The sequence below is a fragment of the Schistocerca gregaria genome, unplaced genomic scaffold (genome assembly GCF_023897955.1).
Source record: "Schistocerca gregaria isolate iqSchGreg1 unplaced genomic scaffold, iqSchGreg1.2 ptg000180l, whole genome shotgun sequence".
Lineage (NCBI taxonomy): Eukaryota > Metazoa > Arthropoda > Insecta > Orthoptera > Acrididae > Schistocerca > Schistocerca gregaria.
Window position 1 is genome coordinate 1,242,089 of NW_026061730.1, and position 18,204 is coordinate 1,260,292.

The window sequence follows — 18,204 nt, forward strand, 5'->3', positions numbered from 1 at the left end:
AGACCATCTCCAAGTACAAAATGGTCAACAGCAACATTCAGACGGTTTCGTACTGCTCAATTGCTACATTAGAACGGTATGTTTCTTTTTCAGAAATGGAAAAACACGACCGTGACAGGATTCGAACCTGCAATCTTCGGATCCGAAGTCCGACGCCTTATCCATTAGGCCACACGGTCACTGACGACCAAGTGTAACTTATATACGACCCATTTCGAAACGCTCACACCCCCTGAGGAACTGTGTTTTCGTTCCACACAGCCCCTGCCCCTTACTCTTTTCCACCCATTCGTTACATTCAACCTCTTACGAGACCGACCAAACATAGACAGGAAAACAAGACCACACACTTTGCGCATTCGGAATCGATGGCAGGGTGTCCCTCGCCGCATTTGCTACGATGGCCATTTTCTACTTATGCAGAAGCGGCGGCGGCGGCGACGACGACGACGACGACCGCGAGAGGCTCTGAGATTTGTGAGAAATACATCTATAAAATGTAATTCAGACTGCCTCGTCCAACTTTATGCCGCACCGCTTTGGCAAATGCTTTATCTGCGCCATTCGCCTTAATCACATCTGAGAGTAATTCTTAATAATACGCCTGTCGCTAATTGTTCCTCATCACAGATACTGCTTTCTATACGGCTACGATGCGCAACTGATTTCCAAGATTCGTCTTCCTCCTGTGAGGATGGAACTCACGACCCCTGGTTTACTAGACCAATGCTCTACCACTGACCTAAACAGGCGCCGCCTAGCGGCACTTTTGTGTACTTCGTCCGTATGGTTGTCTGAATCATCAGACTTCAGCTGACAACACTTCATATTTTCGACTAATATTTGCAGCAATGGCGACCCATTACTGCTTGGCTACACATCTGACACGTAGCCGATATTCTCTTCAAACAAAACCACCTGCACTTCAGAACATGACTTTCACACATGTCTACAAAATCACCTTCACTTCAAATACAGTTTTCTTGCGACTGATGGAGACGTAGGCAAATTTATAGTTGCTATTTCCATTACATCACGTTAATCAGAAAATCGGTAATTTACATCTGCAGCGGAAAAAAATTCCGTTCCGGCCAGCGTAGGGCTCGAACCCACGACCCTGTGAATAAGAGTCTCATGCTCTACCGACTGAGCTAGCCGTGCTGCCTCGGTGGATACCTGATTGGCAGCAGATCACACAGTAATCGTTTGGGTTGGGTGGTCCCATACAGAATCTCTCCATGCTTCCTAATGTTTTCCTAACGTCACACTCGTCACGTATTTCACTTTTATTTCATAATCATTTCTGAGAGGTAAAGGAATTGCATGACAATCTGCAGAGCTAGCGGCGTCAAAATTAACACACATACTTGATGTGACTCAAAAGCCGAACGAGTTACTTTCCGACGTTGTTTTAGATGTGCAAGTGCCAGTCAAAACTCGCGGTGAGGGCACTCTGCCGACCATTTCGCTAGTTAACACCGGTCTTGTTGTGTGTGTTTCAGGTTCAAGACCATCTCCAAGTACAAAATGGTCAACAGCAACATTCAGACGGTTTCGTACTGCTCAATTGCTACATTAAAACGGTATGTTTCTTTTTCAGAAATGGAAAAACACGACCGTGACAGGATTCGAACCTGCAATCTTCGGATCCGAAGTCCGACGCCTTATCCATTAGGCCACACGGTCACTGACGACCAGGTGTAACTTATATACGACCCATTTCGAAACGCTCACACCCCCTGAGGAACTGTGTTTTCGTTCCACACAGCCCCTGCCCCTTACTCTTTTCCACCCATTCGTTACATTCAACCTCTTACGAGACCGACCAAACATAGACAGGAAAACAAGACCACACACTTTGCGCATTCGGAATCGATGGCAGGGTGTCCCTCGCCGCATTTGCTACGATGGCCATTTGCTACTTATGCAGAAGCGGCGGCGGCGGCGACGACGACGACGACGACGACGACGACCGCGAGAGGCTCTGAGATTTGTGAGAAATACATCTATAAAATGTAATTCAGACTGCCTCGTCTCACCGTATGCTAAACCGCTTTTTTTTTTTTTTTTTCCTTTATTGTGATTTTAATACCTGTGACAAACAGGTAGGCCGGCAGCGGACCAAGTATGCCGCTCTTCGGCCTCAGAGTATACACAGAACAGAGATGAGTGAGATATAAAAACAATCAAGACGGCGGGGTACAAACAGTAGACAAAACAGAGTTAAAACGGAGTCGGTCACGTGCGTAGCACAATGGATAAAAGCGGAGAAACACGGTGCACAAACGCAGATGGCAGATGGCCACACGTGAACCAGCGGAGCACAAACGACGAAACACAAACACACTGCAGGAGAGTCGAGGCACAAACACATGCGATGGTCTTCGGCGTAGGACGATGAAAGTAACTGATGGAAGACAGCAGAGTCGTGGCCTGCCAAGGGGAAAAGGTGTGGGGAAGAGGAGAGAGAGGGGGAGGGGAAGATGCCAGTGGAGGACAGGGATGGAGGAGAAGGGGGAGGGTAGGGGGAGTGGAAGCCCAAGGAGAAAGGGGAGGGGAGGGAGGGAGAGAAGGGAGAGAGGGTGCCCACAGGAAAAGGAGAGGAGAGGGAAGGTAAGGCTCAAAGTTGGTAGGAGGGGTAGATGGAGGGGAGGAGGGCATCATCAGGGAGGGGGAGTTGACGGAAGCCACCGAGGGAGAGTGCTAAACCGCTTTGGCAAATGCTTTATCTGCGCCATTCGCCTTAATCACATCTGAGAGTAATTCTTAATAATACGCCTGTCGCTAATTGTTCCTCATCACAGATACTGCTTTCTATACGGCTACGATGCGCAACTGATTTCCAAGATTCGTCTTCCTCCTGTGAGGATGGAACTCACGACCCCTGGTTTACTAGACCAATGCTCTACCACTGACCTAAACAGGCGCCGCCTAGCGGCACTTTTGTGTACTTCGTCCGTATGGTTGTCTGAATCATCAGACTTCAGCTGACAACACTTCATATTTTCGACTAATATTTGCAGCAATGGCGACCCATTACTGCTTGGCTACACATCTGACACGTAGCCGATATTCTCTTCAAACAAAACCACCTGCACTTCAGAACATGACTTTCACACATGTCTACAAAATCACCTTCACTTCAAATACAGTTTTCTTGCGACTGATGGAGACGTAGGCAAATTTATAGTTGCTATTTCCATTACATCACGTTAATCAGAAAATCGGTAATTTACATCTGCAGCGGAAAAAAATTCAGTTCCGGCCAGCGTAGGGCTCGAACCCACGACCCTGTGAATAAGAGTCTCATGCTCTACCGACTGAGCTAGCCGTGCTGCCTCGGTGGATACCTGATTGGCAGCAGATCACACAGTAATCGTTTGGGTTGGGTGGTCCCATACAGAATCTCTCCATGCTTCCTAATGTTTTCCTAACGTCACACTCGTCACGTACTTCACTTTTATTTCATAATCATTTCTGAGAGGTAAAGGAATTGCATGACAATCTGCAGAGCTAGCGGCGTCAAAATTAACACACATACTTGATGTGACTCAAAAGCCGAACGAGTTACTTTCCGACGTTGTTTTAGATGTGCAAGTGCCAGTCAAAACTCGCGGTGAGGGCACTCTGCCGACCATTTCGCTAGTTAACACCGGTCTTGTTGTGTGTGTTTCAGGTTCAAGACCATCTCCAAGTACAAAATGGTCAACAGCAACATTCAGACGGTTTCGTACTGCTCAATTGCTACATTAAAACGGTATGTTTCTTTTTCAGAAATGGAAAAACACGACCGTGACAGGATTCGAACCTGCAATCTTCGGATCCGAAGTCCGACGCCTTATCCATTAGGCCACACGGTCACTGACGACCAGGTGTAACTTATATACGACCCATTTCGAAACGCTCACACCCCCTGAGGAACTGTGTTTTCGTTCCACACAGCCCCTGCCCCTTACTCTTTTCCACCCATTCGTTACATTCAACCTCTTACGAGACCGACCAAACATAGACAGGAAAACAAGACCACACACTTTGCGCATTCGGAATCGATGGCAGGGTGTCCCTCGCCGCATTTGCTACGATGGCCATTTGCTACTTATGCAGAAGCGGCGGCGGCGGCGACGACGACGACGACGACGACGACGACCGCGAGAGGCTCTGAGATTTGTGAGAAATACATCTATAAAATGTAATTCAGACTGCCTCGTCTCACCGTATGCTAAACCGCTTTTTTTTTTTTTTTTTCCTTTATTGTGATTTTAATACCTGTGACAAACAGGTAGGCCGGCAGCGGACCAAGTATGCCGCTCTTCGGCCTCAGAGTATACACAGAACAGAGATGAGTGAGATATAAAAACAATCAAGACGGCGGGGTACAAACAGTAGACAAAACAGAGTTAAAACGGAGTCGGTCACGTGCGTAGCACAATGGATAAAAGCGGAGAAACACGGTGCACAAACGCAGATGGCAGATGGCCACACGTGAACCAGCGGAGCACAAACGACGAAACACAAACACACTGCAGGAGAGTCGAGGCACAAACACATGCGATGGTCTTCGGCGTAGGACGATGAAAGTAACTGATGGAAGACAGCAGAGTCGTGGCCTGCCAAGGGGAAAAGGTGTGGGGAAGAGGAGAGAGAGGGGGAGGGGAAGATGCCAGTGGAGGACAGGGATGGAGGAGAAGGGGGAGGGTAGGGGGAGTGGAAGCCCAAAGAGAAAGGGGAGGGGAGGGAGGGAGAGAAGGGAGAGAGGGTGCCCACAGGAAAAGGAGAGGAGAGGGAAGGTAAGGCTCAAAGTTGGTAGGAGGGGTAGATGGAGGGGAGGAGGGCATCATCAGGGAGGGGGAGTTGACGGAAGCCACCGAGGGAGAGTGCTAAACCGCTTTGGCAAATGCTTTATCTGCGCCATTCGCCTTAATCACATCTGAGAGTAATTCTTAATAATACGCCTGTCGCTAATTGTTCCTCATCACAGATACTGCTTTCTATACGGCTACGATGCGCAACTGATTTCCAAGATTCGTCTTCCTCCTGTGAGGATGGAACTCACGACCCCTGGTTTACTAGACCAATGCTCTACCACTGACCTAAACAGGCGCCGCCTAGCGGCACTTTTGTGTACTTCGTCCGTATGGTTGTCTGAATCATCAGACTTCAGCTGACAACACTTCATATTTTCGACTAATATTTGCAGCAATGGCGACCCATTACTGCTTGGCTACACATCTGACACGTAGCCGATATTCTCTTCAAACAAAACCACCTGCACTTCAGAACATGACTTTCACACATGTCTACAAAATCACCTTCACTTCAAATACAGTTTTCTTGCGACTGATGGAGACGTAGGCAAATTTATAGTTGCTATTTCCATTACATCACGTTAATCAGAAAATCGGTAATTTACATCTGCAGCGGAAAAAAATTCAGTTCCGGCCAGCGTAGGGCTCGAACCCACGACCCTGTGAATAAGAGTCTCATGCTCTACCGACTGAGCTAGCCGTGCTGCCTCGGTGGATACCTGATTGGCAGCAGATCACACAGTAATCGTTTGGGTTGGGTGGTCCCATACAGAATCTCTCCATGCTTCCTAATGTTTTCCTAACGTCACACTCGTCACGTACTTCACTTTTATTTCATAATCATTTCTGAGAGGTAAAGGAATTGCATGACAATCTGCAGAGCTAGCGGCGTCAAAATTAACACACATACTTGATGTGACTCAAAAGCCGAACGAGTTACTTTCCGACGTTGTTTTAGATGTGCAAGTGCCAGTCAAAACTCGCGGTGAGGGCACTCTGCCGACCATTTCGCTAGTTAACACCGGTCTTGTTGTGTGTGTTTCAGGTTCAAGACCATCTCCAAGTACAAAATGGTCAACAGCAACATTCAGACGGTTTCGTACTGCTCAATTGCTACATTAAAACGGTATGTTTCTTTTTCAGAAATGGGAAAACACGACCGTGACAGGATTCGAACCTGCAATCTTCGGATCCGAAGTCCGACGCCTTATCCATTAGGCCACACGGTCACTGACGACCAAGTGTAACTTATATACGACCCATTTCGAAACGCTCACACCCCCTGAGGAACTGTGTTTTCGTTCCACACAGCCCCTGCCCCTTACTCTTTTCCACCCATTCGTTACATTCAACCTCTTACGAGACCGACCAAACATAGACAGGAAAACAAGACCACACACTTTGCGCATTCGGAATCGATGGCAGGGTGTCCCTCGCCGCATTTGCTACGATGGCCATTTTCTACTTATGCAGAAGCGGCGGCGGCGGCGACGACGACGACGACGACCGCGAGAGGCTCTGAGATTTGTGAGAAATACATCTATAAAATGTAATTCAGACTGCCTCGTCCAACTTTATGCCGCACCGCTTTGGCAAATGCTTTATCTGCGCCATTCGCCTTAATCACATCTGAGAGTAATTCTTAATAATACGCCTGTCGCTAATTGTTCCTCATCACAGATACTGCTTTCTATACGGCTACGATGCGCAACTGATTTCCAAGATTCGTCTTCCTCCTGTGAGGATGGAACTCACGACCCCTGGTTTACTAGACCAATGCTCTACCACTGACCTAAACAGCCGCCGCCTAGCGGCACTTTTGTGTACTTCGTCCGTATGGTTGTCTGAATCATCAGACTTCAGCTGACAACACTTCATATTTTCGACTAATATTTGCAGCAATGGCGACCCATTACTGCTTGGCTACACATCTGACACGTAGCCGATATTCTCTTCAAACAAAACCACCTGCACTTCAGAACATGACTTTCACACATGTCTACAAAATCACCTTCACTTCAAATACAGTTTTCTTGCGACTGATGGAGACGTAGGCAAATTTATAGTTGCTATTTCCATTACATCACGTTAATCAGAAAATCGGTAATTTACATCTGCAGCGGAAAAAAAATTCAGTTCCGGCCAGCGTAGGGCTCGAACCCACGACCCTGTGAATAAGAGTCTCATGCTCTACCGACTGAGCTAGCCGTGCTGCCTCGGTGGATACCTGATTGGCAGCAGATCACACAGTAATCGTTTGGGTTGGGTGGTCCCATACAGAATCTCTCCATGCTTCCTAATGTTTTCCTAACGTCACACTCGTCACGTACTTCACTTTTATTTCATAATCATTTCTGAGAGGTAAAGGAATTGCATGACAATCTGCAGAGCTAGCGGCGTCAAAATTAACACACATACTTGATGTGACTCAAAAGCCGAACGAGTTACTTTCCGACGTTGTTTTAGATGTGCAAGTGCCAGTCAAAACTCGCGGTGAGGGCACTCTGCCGACCATTTCGCTAGTTAACACCGGTCTTGTTGTGTGTGTTTCAGGTTCAAGACCATCTCCAAGTACAAAATGGTCAACAGCAACATTCAGACGGTTTCGTACTGCTCAATTGCTACATTAAAACGGTATGTTTCTTTTTCAGAAATGGAAAAACACGACCGTGACAGGATTCGAACCTGCAATCTTCGGATCCGAAGTCCGACGCCTTATCCATTTTTTTTTTTTTGTTTTTTTTTTTTTTTTTAGGGCCTCCTTCCTCCCCTTCAGCCCCGCCTTGCGCTCGCCATAAATCGCCTTCGTCGGCGTCGGCTTCATCTGCCATGATTTCTGAAGTACTTATTCTTCTGAACTATTCCGATTTCCAAACCAAAGATACTTCTAAACCTATTGCATAGTCCCGCAATGGTGACAAAGTAGAATATATATATATATTTTTTTTTTTAATAGAAAATGAAAAAGGAACTCTGGTCCGCTAGAAAAACAGAAGAAAATAAAATAGTCCTTGTCGTAACACTGTTCAGTATACGTCACTGTGACATTTGAAGAAGAAAAGAGAAAAAACAAAGCAATGTAGAATGAAGGAAAGAAAAAAATACTTCTTTCATCGAAGAACGACTTCTAAAAAATTCGCATATCGTTTCCTGTAATGTCTCGTCTGTGAAAGTATGTGAAACTGTAATGCCAGGTAAAGACAGAACGCCGCCTCACTCTTGGGTTCTTGCGTCTGTAAATAATGAACATAATGACCCTTCAACCAATTGACAGAGTTCCGTTTGGTGTTCGGGTACGGCACTGAATCCGGATACAGGAAATCTTCAGGTTTAATACAAAGCTGGGAAGTCCTCATAATCGTAGCCAGTTTTCGGCGAATGCATGGCCAAACTGCTTGGACAGTGGTGCACAGAAAACGATGTTCATCAGTATCAGGCAAGTTGCACGTTAGGCACAAAGGTGAGTCAGCCAAATGTAGAGCATGAAGTCGTGAATTGGTACTTATTTTACGGTTCACGACCCTGTACCAAGAGGCTTTCACTGACGTTGGTAAATCACGGCTATGTATGTTTTTCCATATCACTGGCCAGCGATGATTGGGGTATTTGTGTTCGATGTTGTTCCTGTTCTTGGTTGCCAGTAGTTTATTATAAACTAACTTCACCACGGAAAGCTCATTTTCTGGGAGAGTTGACCGTACGTAACTGAACTCAATGAAAAAGCTCTTAAAGTGAGTCAGCGCAGGCGGAATATGTTGAACAGAGACAGGAGGCTGCAGGCAGGCCGGCGCTATTTCGGTTAACAAGTGAGCCGTTAGACTGTTCGGTAACGACCTCCACCGTTTGTAGGTGGTGCATACGTACAAAGCTCGTGACTTGGAACGAACATCTGTTAAATTTAAGCCTCCATCGGTCGTGGAGAGAGTGAGCGTATCGTACTTGACTTTAAAAATGTGTCCACGTGTGACAAAATGGCCTAGAGCGGACATCATACGCTTCGCTGTCTCCTGTGGCATGGGCAGTACTTGTGCAACGTAGTTAATCTTTGAGGTGAGGTAGACATTAGCGAAGGTGACTTTCTGCAGTTCATCAAGGCTTCTTAGGTAGTGGGTCTGCATGCAAGCACGCATACTTGCCAGGAGATTCCTATAGTTCACCGCAATTGTGTGCTGTATGTTGCTCCTGTACTCAATACCAAGGCATTTCATTTTAGAAATTAGTTGCAACTGACCGTGATGGTGCAGCGAGATGCCGCGTCCTATGTTCATAATGCCAGATTTCCTGGCATTCAACTTCGCACCCGCAACAAGTTCGTAGTTTTTGACGATCTGAAGGGCTTCCTCGACTTCACCTTCGTCCATGACCAAAAATCCGACGTCATCCGCATATGCAGTACAAACAATCTTAATGCCGTGGATGGTTAATCCTTGTAGACGCTGTGTCAAGGTGACAAGCAAAGGCTCAATGGCAATGGCAAACAAGGCCATCGACATAGGGCATCCCTGTCGCACTGAATTAGTAATATTAATTGATGCGCTCAGCTGGCCATTCACCATGAGTCGAGTTACTCCTTTACGAAGGAGCTCATGTATAAGATTGATAAAACGTAGTGGAAATCCCATGGCATGCATCGTCCGGATGAGAAACTGATGGTTTACTCTGTCGAATGCCTTTGAAAAGTCAAGGGAAACTAGCGCACACCGTATCTTACACGCATCTGCAATGGCTATAACGTCCCTGTATTGAGACAAATTTTGGAAGATCGTCCTACCGACACCTACACTGGTCTGGTACTGACCAATGACAGTATTCATCAACATTTTCAATCTATTAGAAATAATACGTGCTAAAATTTTGTAGTCACTGTTCAGTAAAGTAAGCGGCCGAAAATCGTCAACAGAACTGCACATTGGGCGTTTAGGGATTAAAACCACGATGCCTTCCACGTGAGCCTGAGGAACATTAAAATCTGGCCGTAAAATTTCATTAAACATACTCAACAACTTGGGCTTTAATTTGTCGCAGAAAGTAAGATAAAATTCGGCAGTGAGACCGTCGGGTCCCGGCGATTTATTTTTCGGACTTCGTGATAGCGCAGAATCCAATTCGTCTTCATCAATTTCTCGCATGAGAGTTTCGACTTCAGCAGCACCCAAAGTCCTTTGCAAGTTATTGAGTAATTCATCGTGAGTTCCATCGTCGGTATGTGTCGTTGTCAGGAGACCTGCCAAGTGATTGTGAAGTGCGTTCCGTATGTCTTGTTGCCGCGTGAGCGCAACGCCTTCACTCAACTGAAGACGAGTTATTAATCTCCGCCGCCCCCTCTTATTTTCACGAATGACGTGAAACATGGATGTCATTTCGTCGTCTATCACATTCTGGGGCCTGGACCTTATTTGAAAGCCTTCTGCCTGCTGCCGCTGAAGTTTTAATAATTTTGCCTTAATTTTTTTAATCTGCATAAAATTTTCAGGTACAGTCACATCGGACTGGTAAAGCTCCCTGAGACAAGTAAAATAAAACTCAGACGTTTGCCGTTGCCACCAGGATTTGTCCCGAGCGTAGCGTTTAAACATTTTTGATAGAGTTGGTTTGGCATGTGTTATCCACCATTCAGTAACGGAGGCATACTGTGCAACCCGTCGTTCACATGCCTCCCATGTTTCGTTAAAGACACGGTGACAGTCAACATCGTTAAGGAGAGCATTGTTAAGTTTCCAGAAACCTCTGCCGCGAAATGTGCCTTGCTTGACCATGTTAACAGTACAAATATATGCGGCATGATCGGAAAAAATTGTGGGCCAAACTTCGGATTGGAGGACTTGAGTCTTCATACACGCCGATACATAGATTCTGTCTAGCCGGCTTGCAGAGTGGTTCGTGACATGAGTGAACCCAGGTGCCGCTCCGTGCGTATGCTCCCATGTGTCAATGAGGTTCATTTCTTGGACGATACGTTCTAGTTCTCCAGATTTGTTAAAATTAGGCGTCTGGTCTTTTGGACTTAAGACACAATTGAAGTCACCCGCAAAAATTATACGATCGTAGGTTCCCCTAAAAAGTGGGACTATGGCGCTTGTGAAGAACAAAGCCCTAGCACGCCTATTGCTACTGCCGGACGGGGCGTAAACATTGATTATGCGTGTCCGATGGAAAGTGACAGCGATCCCTCTATGATCAGGCAGTTTTTCTGCGTCGGTCGCTACAATCCCTTCTTTTAACAGAATCGCTGTCCCTAAATTCGCACCGCTCCCGGAATTGGAGAGAGTAGTATAACCAGTTATTCGGTCAAGTTCAATCGCAGCGACTTCTTGAAGTAACAGAATATCGATATCCGCTGCGTATACAAAATCTTGTAAATTGCGGAGCCGCCAGTACGACTGTATCTTATTGATGTTTAACGTGGCAATTTTATAGGCTTGGGGCTCGTTCATGGGAGAAGGCACATACTATTAATTAAACAGTCTTAGAAGGATGGCTAACGAAATTGAGGCCAAGCGCGTCAGTCGGAGTTCCTGTAGTTCCCGGTACGGTTGGTGTATGCTGCTCTGTGGGGGGTGCCGAAGATTCCGTCTCAATGGTCCGCATGACAGCCGCATCATTGCTCGCATCCAATACTTCCATTTCCTGTGCCCAATTCCCAGTGAGAGTGGCCTCTGACAAAAGCGATCCTGCGTTTCCTTGAGCGTGGGTATCCGGCAAAACGACTCTACTCGAGGTATCACTATCTTCCACCCGTCGTGGATTCACAGGGGGAGACACTACAGGATCAATGTCCATTCGACCAGACGCAGGGAGACCAACTTCAGAGGGTTCAGAAGTGTTCTGACACATTTGGCTGCTTATTCGTTTCGCTTTGTCGTGGAGCTGTGGGGCGAGCTGATTGGCTCCTTGATGTGCAAGTCTCCGCTTCTTTTTGGAAGGCTTCCTGTTAGGGTTCGCAGTATCATCAACATCCGAAGTGGACTGTTGACTCTGGGGTTGATCCGCCGGGAACACAGCGTCTGCTTCATCCTCAGTACCAGTGGCATCAACCACTGGGGAGTCATCCGTCGTTACCTCCATCTCTGAGTGTGGTAGCGGCGGTGCCGCGTCAGCACTCGGTTCTTTGACGTTATCGGCCAAAACATCATTCAAACGAGGGGCATCTACAGGCGGGGTCGCGGGTGGAAGACCAGAAGCCGCGACAGCGTATGTCAGTGGCAGTGCCGTCGTCACAGGGGGGCTAGCGGCTTCACCGACAGGTATCTGCGTCACCCGTCTTTGTATACATTCAGAGCGCACGTGGCCGGGCGCACCACAGCCGGCACACGTTTTTGGCTGCCCATCATATATGACAATTCCGCGATGTCCACCTACGTAAATATATGAAGGTATGTGCTTCTGTATATCGATCTTAACCTGCCTGACGCCGTTAAGCACCGGAAATTTGTGGGCTTTGGACCAACGCTCCGCAAAATTGTTAATGACCCTCCCGTAAGGTGTCAATGCAGAATTTATTTGCGCGGCTGTTATTTCAAACGGGAGTTCGAAAATACGTGCCGTCCGGATGCCCAGTCCAGCATGCGTAATGCTGACGTCACTGACGGTACCATCGCTATGTTTAAACTTCAGTACACCTCCACTGGACTCTACAATTCTATCACACAGTTCAGAGGACGTTAATTTCACATAAACAACACTAGTCACGATAGAGAAATTTATCCCTACAATGTCATCAAAAGTAATCTTAGCTGTTTCCTCTAACCATGCTTCAACTTCAAACGAATTTGGTTTCGAAAAGTTCCTATCAAAGGTAAACTTCAAGGTATCTTTCCTGTTAGTCGGATTCATAATTCCATATCAGATCCTACAGAACGGAACGAATACTAATAAGCAGACGCTGTAAGCACGCGACTCACCGCCTGACGTAAACACTTCCTGCCGCAGCGCGCTGGCCCTGGAGGTCCGCTCACCACCGCTGCCGCAGGCAGACTGCCATTAGGCCACACGGTCACTGACGACCAAGTGTAACTTATATACGACCCATTTCGAAACGCTCACACCCCCTGAGGAACTGTGTTTTCGTTCCACACAGCCCCTGCCCCTTACTCTTTTCCACCCATTCGTTACATTCAACCTCTTACGAGACCGACCAAACATAGACAGGAAAACAAGACCACACACTTTGCGCATTCGGAATCGATGGCAGGGTGTCCCTCGCCGCATTTGCTACGATGGCCATTTGCTACTTATGCAGAAGCAGCGGCGGCGGCGACGACGACGACGACGACGACGACGACCGCGAGAGGCTCTGAGATTTGTGAGAAATACATCTATAAAATGTAATTCAGACTGCCTCGTCTCACCTTATGCTAAACCGCTTTGGCAAATGCTTTATCTGCGCCATTCGCCTTAATCACATCTGAGAGTAATTCTTAATAATACGCCTGTCGCTAATTGTTCCTCATCACAGATACTGCTTTCTATACGGCTACGATGCGCAACTAATTTCCAAGATTCGTCTTCCTCCTGTGAGGATGGAACTCACGACCCCTGGTTTACTAGACCAATGCTCTACCACTGACCTAAACAGGCGCCGCCTAGCGGCACTTTTGTGTACTTCGTCCGTATGGTTGTCTGAATCATCAGACTTCAGCTGACAACACTTCATATTTTCGACTAATATTTGCAGCAATGGCGACCCATTACTGCTTGGCTACACATCTGACACGTAGCCGATATTCTCTTCAAACAAAACCACCTGCACTTCAGAACATGACTTTCACACATGTCTACAAAATCACCTTCACTTCAAATACAGTTTTCTTGCGACTGATGGAGACGTAGGCAAATTTATAGTTGCTATTTCCATTACATCACGTTAATCAGAAAATCGGTAATTTACATCTGCAGCGGAAAAAAATTCAGTTCCGGCCAGCGTAGGGCTCGAACCCACGACCCTGTGAATAAGAGTCTCATGCTCTACCGACTGAGCTAGCCGTGCTGCCTCGGTGGATACCTGATTGGCAGCAGATCACACAGTAATCGTTTGGGTTGGGTGGTCCCATACAGAATCTCTCCATGCTTCCTAATGTTTTCCTAACGTCACACTCGTCACGTACTTCACTTTTATTTCATAATCATTTCTGAGAGGTAAAGGAATTGCATGACAATCTGCAGAGCTAGCGGCGTCAAAATTAACACACATACTTGATGTGACTCAAAAGCCGAACGAGTTACTTTCCGACGTTGTTTTAGATGTGCAAGTGCCAGTCAAAACTCGCGGTGAGGGCACTCTGCCGACCATTTCGCTAGTTAACACCGGTCTTGTTGTGTGTGTTTCAGGTTCAAGACCATCTCCAAGTACAAAATGGTCAACAGCAACATTCAGACGGTTTCGTACTGCTCTATTGCTACATTAAAACGGTATGTTTCTTTTTCAGAAATGGAAAAACACGACCGTGACAGGATTCGAACCTGCAATCTTCGGATCCGAAGTCCGACGCCTTATCCATTAGGCCACACGGTCACTGACGACCAAGTGTAACTTATATACGACCCATTTCGAAACGCTCACACCCCCTGAGGAACTGTGTTTTCGTTCCACACAGCCCCTGCCCCTTACTCTTTTCCACCCATTCGTTACATTCAACCTCTTACGAGACCGACCAAACATAGACAGGAAAACAAGACCACACACTTTGCGCATTCGGAATCGATGGCAGGGTGTCCCTCGCCGCATTTGCTACGATGGCCATTTGCTACTTATGCAGAAGCGGCGGCGGCGGCGACGACGACGACGACGACGACGACCGCGAGAGGCTCTGAGATTTGTGAGAAATACATCTATAAAATGTAATTCAGACTGCCTCGTCTCACCTTATGCTAAACCGCTTTGGCAAATGCTTTATCTGCGCCATTCGCCTTAATCACATCTGAGAGTAATTCTTAATAATACGCCTGTCGCTAATTGTTCCTCATCACAGATACTGCTTTCTATACGGCTACGATGCGCAACTGATTTCCAAGATTCGTCTTCCTCCTGTGAGGATGGAACTCACGACCCCTGGTTTACTAGACCAATGCTCTACCACTGACCTAAACAGGCGCCGCCTAGCGGCACTTTTGTGTACTTCGTCCGTATGGTTGTCTGAATCATCAGACTTCAGCTGACAACACTTCATATTTTCGACTAATATTTGCAGCAATGGCGACCCATTACTGCTTGGCTACACATCTGACACGTAGCCGATATTCTCTTCAAACAAAACCACCTGCACTTCAGAACATGACTTTCACACATGTCTACAAAATCACCTTCACTTCAAATACAGTTTTCTTGCGACTGATGGAGACGTAGGCAAATTTATAGTTGCTATTTCCATTACATCACGTTAATCAGAAAATCGGTAATTTACATCTGCAGCGGAAAAAAATTCCGTTCCGGCCAGCGTAGGGCTCGAACCCACGACCCTGTGAATAAGAGTCTCATGCTCTACCGACTGAGCTAGCCGTGCTGCCTCGGTGGATACCTGATTGGCAGCAGATCACACAGTAATCGTTTGGGTTGGGTGGTCCCATACAGAATCTCTCCATGCTTCCTAATGTTTTCCTAACGTCACACTCGTCACGTACTTCACTTTTATTTCATAATCATTTCTGAGAGGTAAAGGAATTGCATGACAATCTGCAGAGCTAGCGGCGTCAAAATTAACACACATACTTGATGTGACTCAAAAGCCGAACGAGTTACTTTCCGACGTTGTTTTAGATGTGCAAGTGCCAGTCAAAACTCGCGGTGAGGGCACTCTGCCGACCATTTCGCTAGTTAACACCGGTCTTGTTGTGTGTGTTTCAGGTTCAAGACCATCTCCAAGTACAAAATGGTCAACAGCAACATTCAGACGGTTTCGTACTGCTCTATTGCTACATTAAAACGGTATGTTTCTTTTTCAGAAATGGAAAAACACGACCGTGACAGGATTCGAACCTGCAATCTTCGGATCCGAAGTCCGACGCCTTATCCATTAGGCCACACGGTCACTGACGACCAAGTGTAACTTATATACGACCCATTTCGAAACGCTCACACCCCCTGAGGAACTGTGTTTTCGTTCCACACAGCCCCTGCCCCTTACTCTTTTCCACCCATTCGTTACATTCAACCTCTTACGAGACCGACCAAACATAGACAGGAAAACAAGACCACACACTTTGCGCATTCGGAATCGATGGCAGGGTGTCCCTCGCCGCATTTGCTACGATGGCCATTTGCTACTTATGCAGAAGCGGCGGCGGCGGCGACGACGACGACGACGACGACGACCGCGAGAGGCTCTGAGATTTGTGAGAAATACATCTATAAAATGTAATTCAGACTGCCTCGTCTCACCTTATGCTAAACCGCTTTGGCAAATGCTTTATCTGCGCCATTCGCCTTAATCACATCTGAGAGTAATTCTTAATAATACGCCTGTCGCTAATTGTTCCTCATCACAGATACTGCTTTCTATACGGCTACGATGCGCAACTGATTTCCAAGATTCGTCTTCCTCCTGTGAGGATGGAACTCACGACCCCTGGTTTACTAGACCAATGCTCTACCACTGACCTAAACAGGCGCCGCCTAGCGGCACTTTTGTGTACTTCGTCCGTATGGTTGTCTGAATCATCAGACTTCAGCTGACAACACTTCATATTTTCGACTAATATTTGCAGCAATGGCGACCCATTACTGCTTGGCTACACATCTGACACGTAGCCGATATTCTCTTCAAACAAAACCACCTGCACTTCAGAACATGACTTTCACACATGTCTACAAAATCACCTTCACTTCAAATACAGTTTTCTTGCGACTGATGGAGACGTAGGCAAATTTATAGTTGCTATTTCCATTACATCACGTTAATCAGAAAATCGGTAATTTACATCTGCAGCGGAAAAAAATTCCGTTCCGGCCAGCGTAGGGCTCGAACCCACGACCCTGTGAATAAGAGTCTCATGCTCTACCGACTGAGCTAGCCGTGCTGCCTCGGTGGATACCTGATTGGCAGCAGATCACACAGTAATCGTTTGGGTTGGGTGGTCCCATACAGAATCTCTCCATGCTTCCTAATGTTTTCCTAACGTCACACTCGTCACGTACTTCACTTTTATTTCATAATCATTTCTGAGAGGTAAAGGAATTGCATGACAATCTGCAGAGCTAGCGGCGTCAAAATTAACACACATACTTGATGTGACTCAAAAGCCGAACGAGTTACTTTCCGACGTTGTTTTAGATGTGCAAGTGCCAGTCAAAACTCGCGGTGAGGGCACTCTGCCGACCATTTCGCTAGTTAACACCGGTCTTGTTGTGTGTGTTTCAGGTTCAAGACCATCTCCAAGTACAAAATGGTCAACAGCAACATTCAGACGGTTTCGTACTGCTCTATTGCTACATTAAAACGGTATGTTTCTTTTTCAGAAATGGAAAAACACGACCGTGACAGGATTCGAACCTGCAATCTTCGGATCCGAAGTCCGACGCCTTATCCATTAGGCCACACGGTCACTGACGACCAAGTGTAACTTATATACGACCCATTTCGAAACGCTCACACCCCCTGAGGAACTGTGTTTTCGTTCCACACAGCCCCTGCCCCTTACTCTTTTCCACCCATTCGTTACATTCAACCTCTTACGAGACCGACCAAACATAGACAGGAAAACAAGACCACACACTTTGCGCATTCGGAATCGATGGCAGGGTGTCCCTCGCCGCATTTGCTACGATGGCCACTTGCTACTTATGCAGAAGCGGCGGCGGCGGCGGCGACGACGACGACGACGACGACGACGACCGCGAGAGGCTCTGAGATTTGTGAGAAATACATCTATAAAATGTAATTCAGACTGCCTCGTCTCACCTTATGCTAAACCGCTTTGGCAAATGCTTTATCTGCGCCATTCGCCTTAATCACATCTGAGAGTAATTCTTAATAATACGCCTGTCGCTAATTGTTCCTCATCACAGATACTGCTTTCTATACGGCTACGATGCGCAACTGATTTCCAAGATTCGTCTTCCTCCTGTGAGGATGGAACTCACGACCCCTGGTTTACTAGACCAATGCTCTACCACTGACCTAAACAGGCGCCGCCTAGCGGCACTTTTGTGTACTTCGTCCGTATGGTTGTCTGAATCATCAGACTTCAGCTGACAACACTTCATATTTTCGACTAATATTTGCAGCAATGGCGACCCATTACTGCTTGGCTACACATCTGACACGTAGCCGATATTCTCTTCAAACAAAACCACCTGCACTTCAGAACATGACTTTCACACATGTCTACAAAATCACCTTCACTTCAAATACAGTTTTCTTGCGACTGATGGAGACGTAGGCAAATTTATAGTTGCTATTTCCAT

The 18,204-nt window shown here is 46.8% G+C and overlaps 14 non-coding genes across 14 annotated transcripts; all 14 read right to left on the reverse strand.

Moving 5' to 3' along the window:
- Positions 1-106: 106 nt before the first annotated feature.
- Positions 107-179, reverse strand: Trnar-ucg (transfer RNA arginine (anticodon UCG)). Its single transcript has one exon. It is a non-coding gene; the product is annotated as a tRNA-Arg (tRNA).
- Positions 180-1,088: 909 nt separating this feature from the next.
- On the reverse strand, positions 1,089-1,165 carry Trnak-cuu (transfer RNA lysine (anticodon CUU)). Its single transcript has one exon. It is a non-coding gene; the product is annotated as a tRNA-Lys (tRNA).
- Positions 1,166-1,613: 448 nt separating this feature from the next.
- Trnar-ucg (transfer RNA arginine (anticodon UCG)) lies at positions 1,614-1,686 on the reverse strand. The gene has a single exon. It is a non-coding gene; the product is annotated as a tRNA-Arg (tRNA).
- A 1,576-nt stretch (positions 1,687-3,262) lies between these two features.
- On the reverse strand, positions 3,263-3,339 carry Trnak-cuu (transfer RNA lysine (anticodon CUU)). The gene has a single exon. It is a non-coding gene; the product is annotated as a tRNA-Lys (tRNA).
- Positions 3,340-3,787: 448 nt separating this feature from the next.
- On the reverse strand, positions 3,788-3,860 carry Trnar-ucg (transfer RNA arginine (anticodon UCG)). Its single transcript has one exon. It is a non-coding gene; the product is annotated as a tRNA-Arg (tRNA).
- A 1,576-nt stretch (positions 3,861-5,436) lies between these two features.
- Positions 5,437-5,513, reverse strand: Trnak-cuu (transfer RNA lysine (anticodon CUU)). Its single transcript has one exon. It is a non-coding gene; the product is annotated as a tRNA-Lys (tRNA).
- A 448-nt stretch (positions 5,514-5,961) lies between these two features.
- Positions 5,962-6,034, reverse strand: Trnar-ucg (transfer RNA arginine (anticodon UCG)). The gene has a single exon. It is a non-coding gene; the product is annotated as a tRNA-Arg (tRNA).
- A 910-nt stretch (positions 6,035-6,944) lies between these two features.
- On the reverse strand, positions 6,945-7,021 carry Trnak-cuu (transfer RNA lysine (anticodon CUU)). Its single transcript has one exon. It is a non-coding gene; the product is annotated as a tRNA-Lys (tRNA).
- A 6,697-nt stretch (positions 7,022-13,718) lies between these two features.
- On the reverse strand, positions 13,719-13,795 carry Trnak-cuu (transfer RNA lysine (anticodon CUU)). The gene has a single exon. It is a non-coding gene; the product is annotated as a tRNA-Lys (tRNA).
- Positions 13,796-14,243: 448 nt separating this feature from the next.
- On the reverse strand, positions 14,244-14,316 carry Trnar-ucg (transfer RNA arginine (anticodon UCG)). The gene has a single exon. It is a non-coding gene; the product is annotated as a tRNA-Arg (tRNA).
- A 915-nt stretch (positions 14,317-15,231) lies between these two features.
- Positions 15,232-15,308, reverse strand: Trnak-cuu (transfer RNA lysine (anticodon CUU)). The gene has a single exon. It is a non-coding gene; the product is annotated as a tRNA-Lys (tRNA).
- A 448-nt stretch (positions 15,309-15,756) lies between these two features.
- On the reverse strand, positions 15,757-15,829 carry Trnar-ucg (transfer RNA arginine (anticodon UCG)). The gene has a single exon. It is a non-coding gene; the product is annotated as a tRNA-Arg (tRNA).
- A 915-nt stretch (positions 15,830-16,744) lies between these two features.
- Positions 16,745-16,821, reverse strand: Trnak-cuu (transfer RNA lysine (anticodon CUU)). The gene has a single exon. It is a non-coding gene; the product is annotated as a tRNA-Lys (tRNA).
- A 448-nt stretch (positions 16,822-17,269) lies between these two features.
- On the reverse strand, positions 17,270-17,342 carry Trnar-ucg (transfer RNA arginine (anticodon UCG)). Its single transcript has one exon. It is a non-coding gene; the product is annotated as a tRNA-Arg (tRNA).
- Positions 17,343-18,204: the final 862 nt, after the last annotated feature.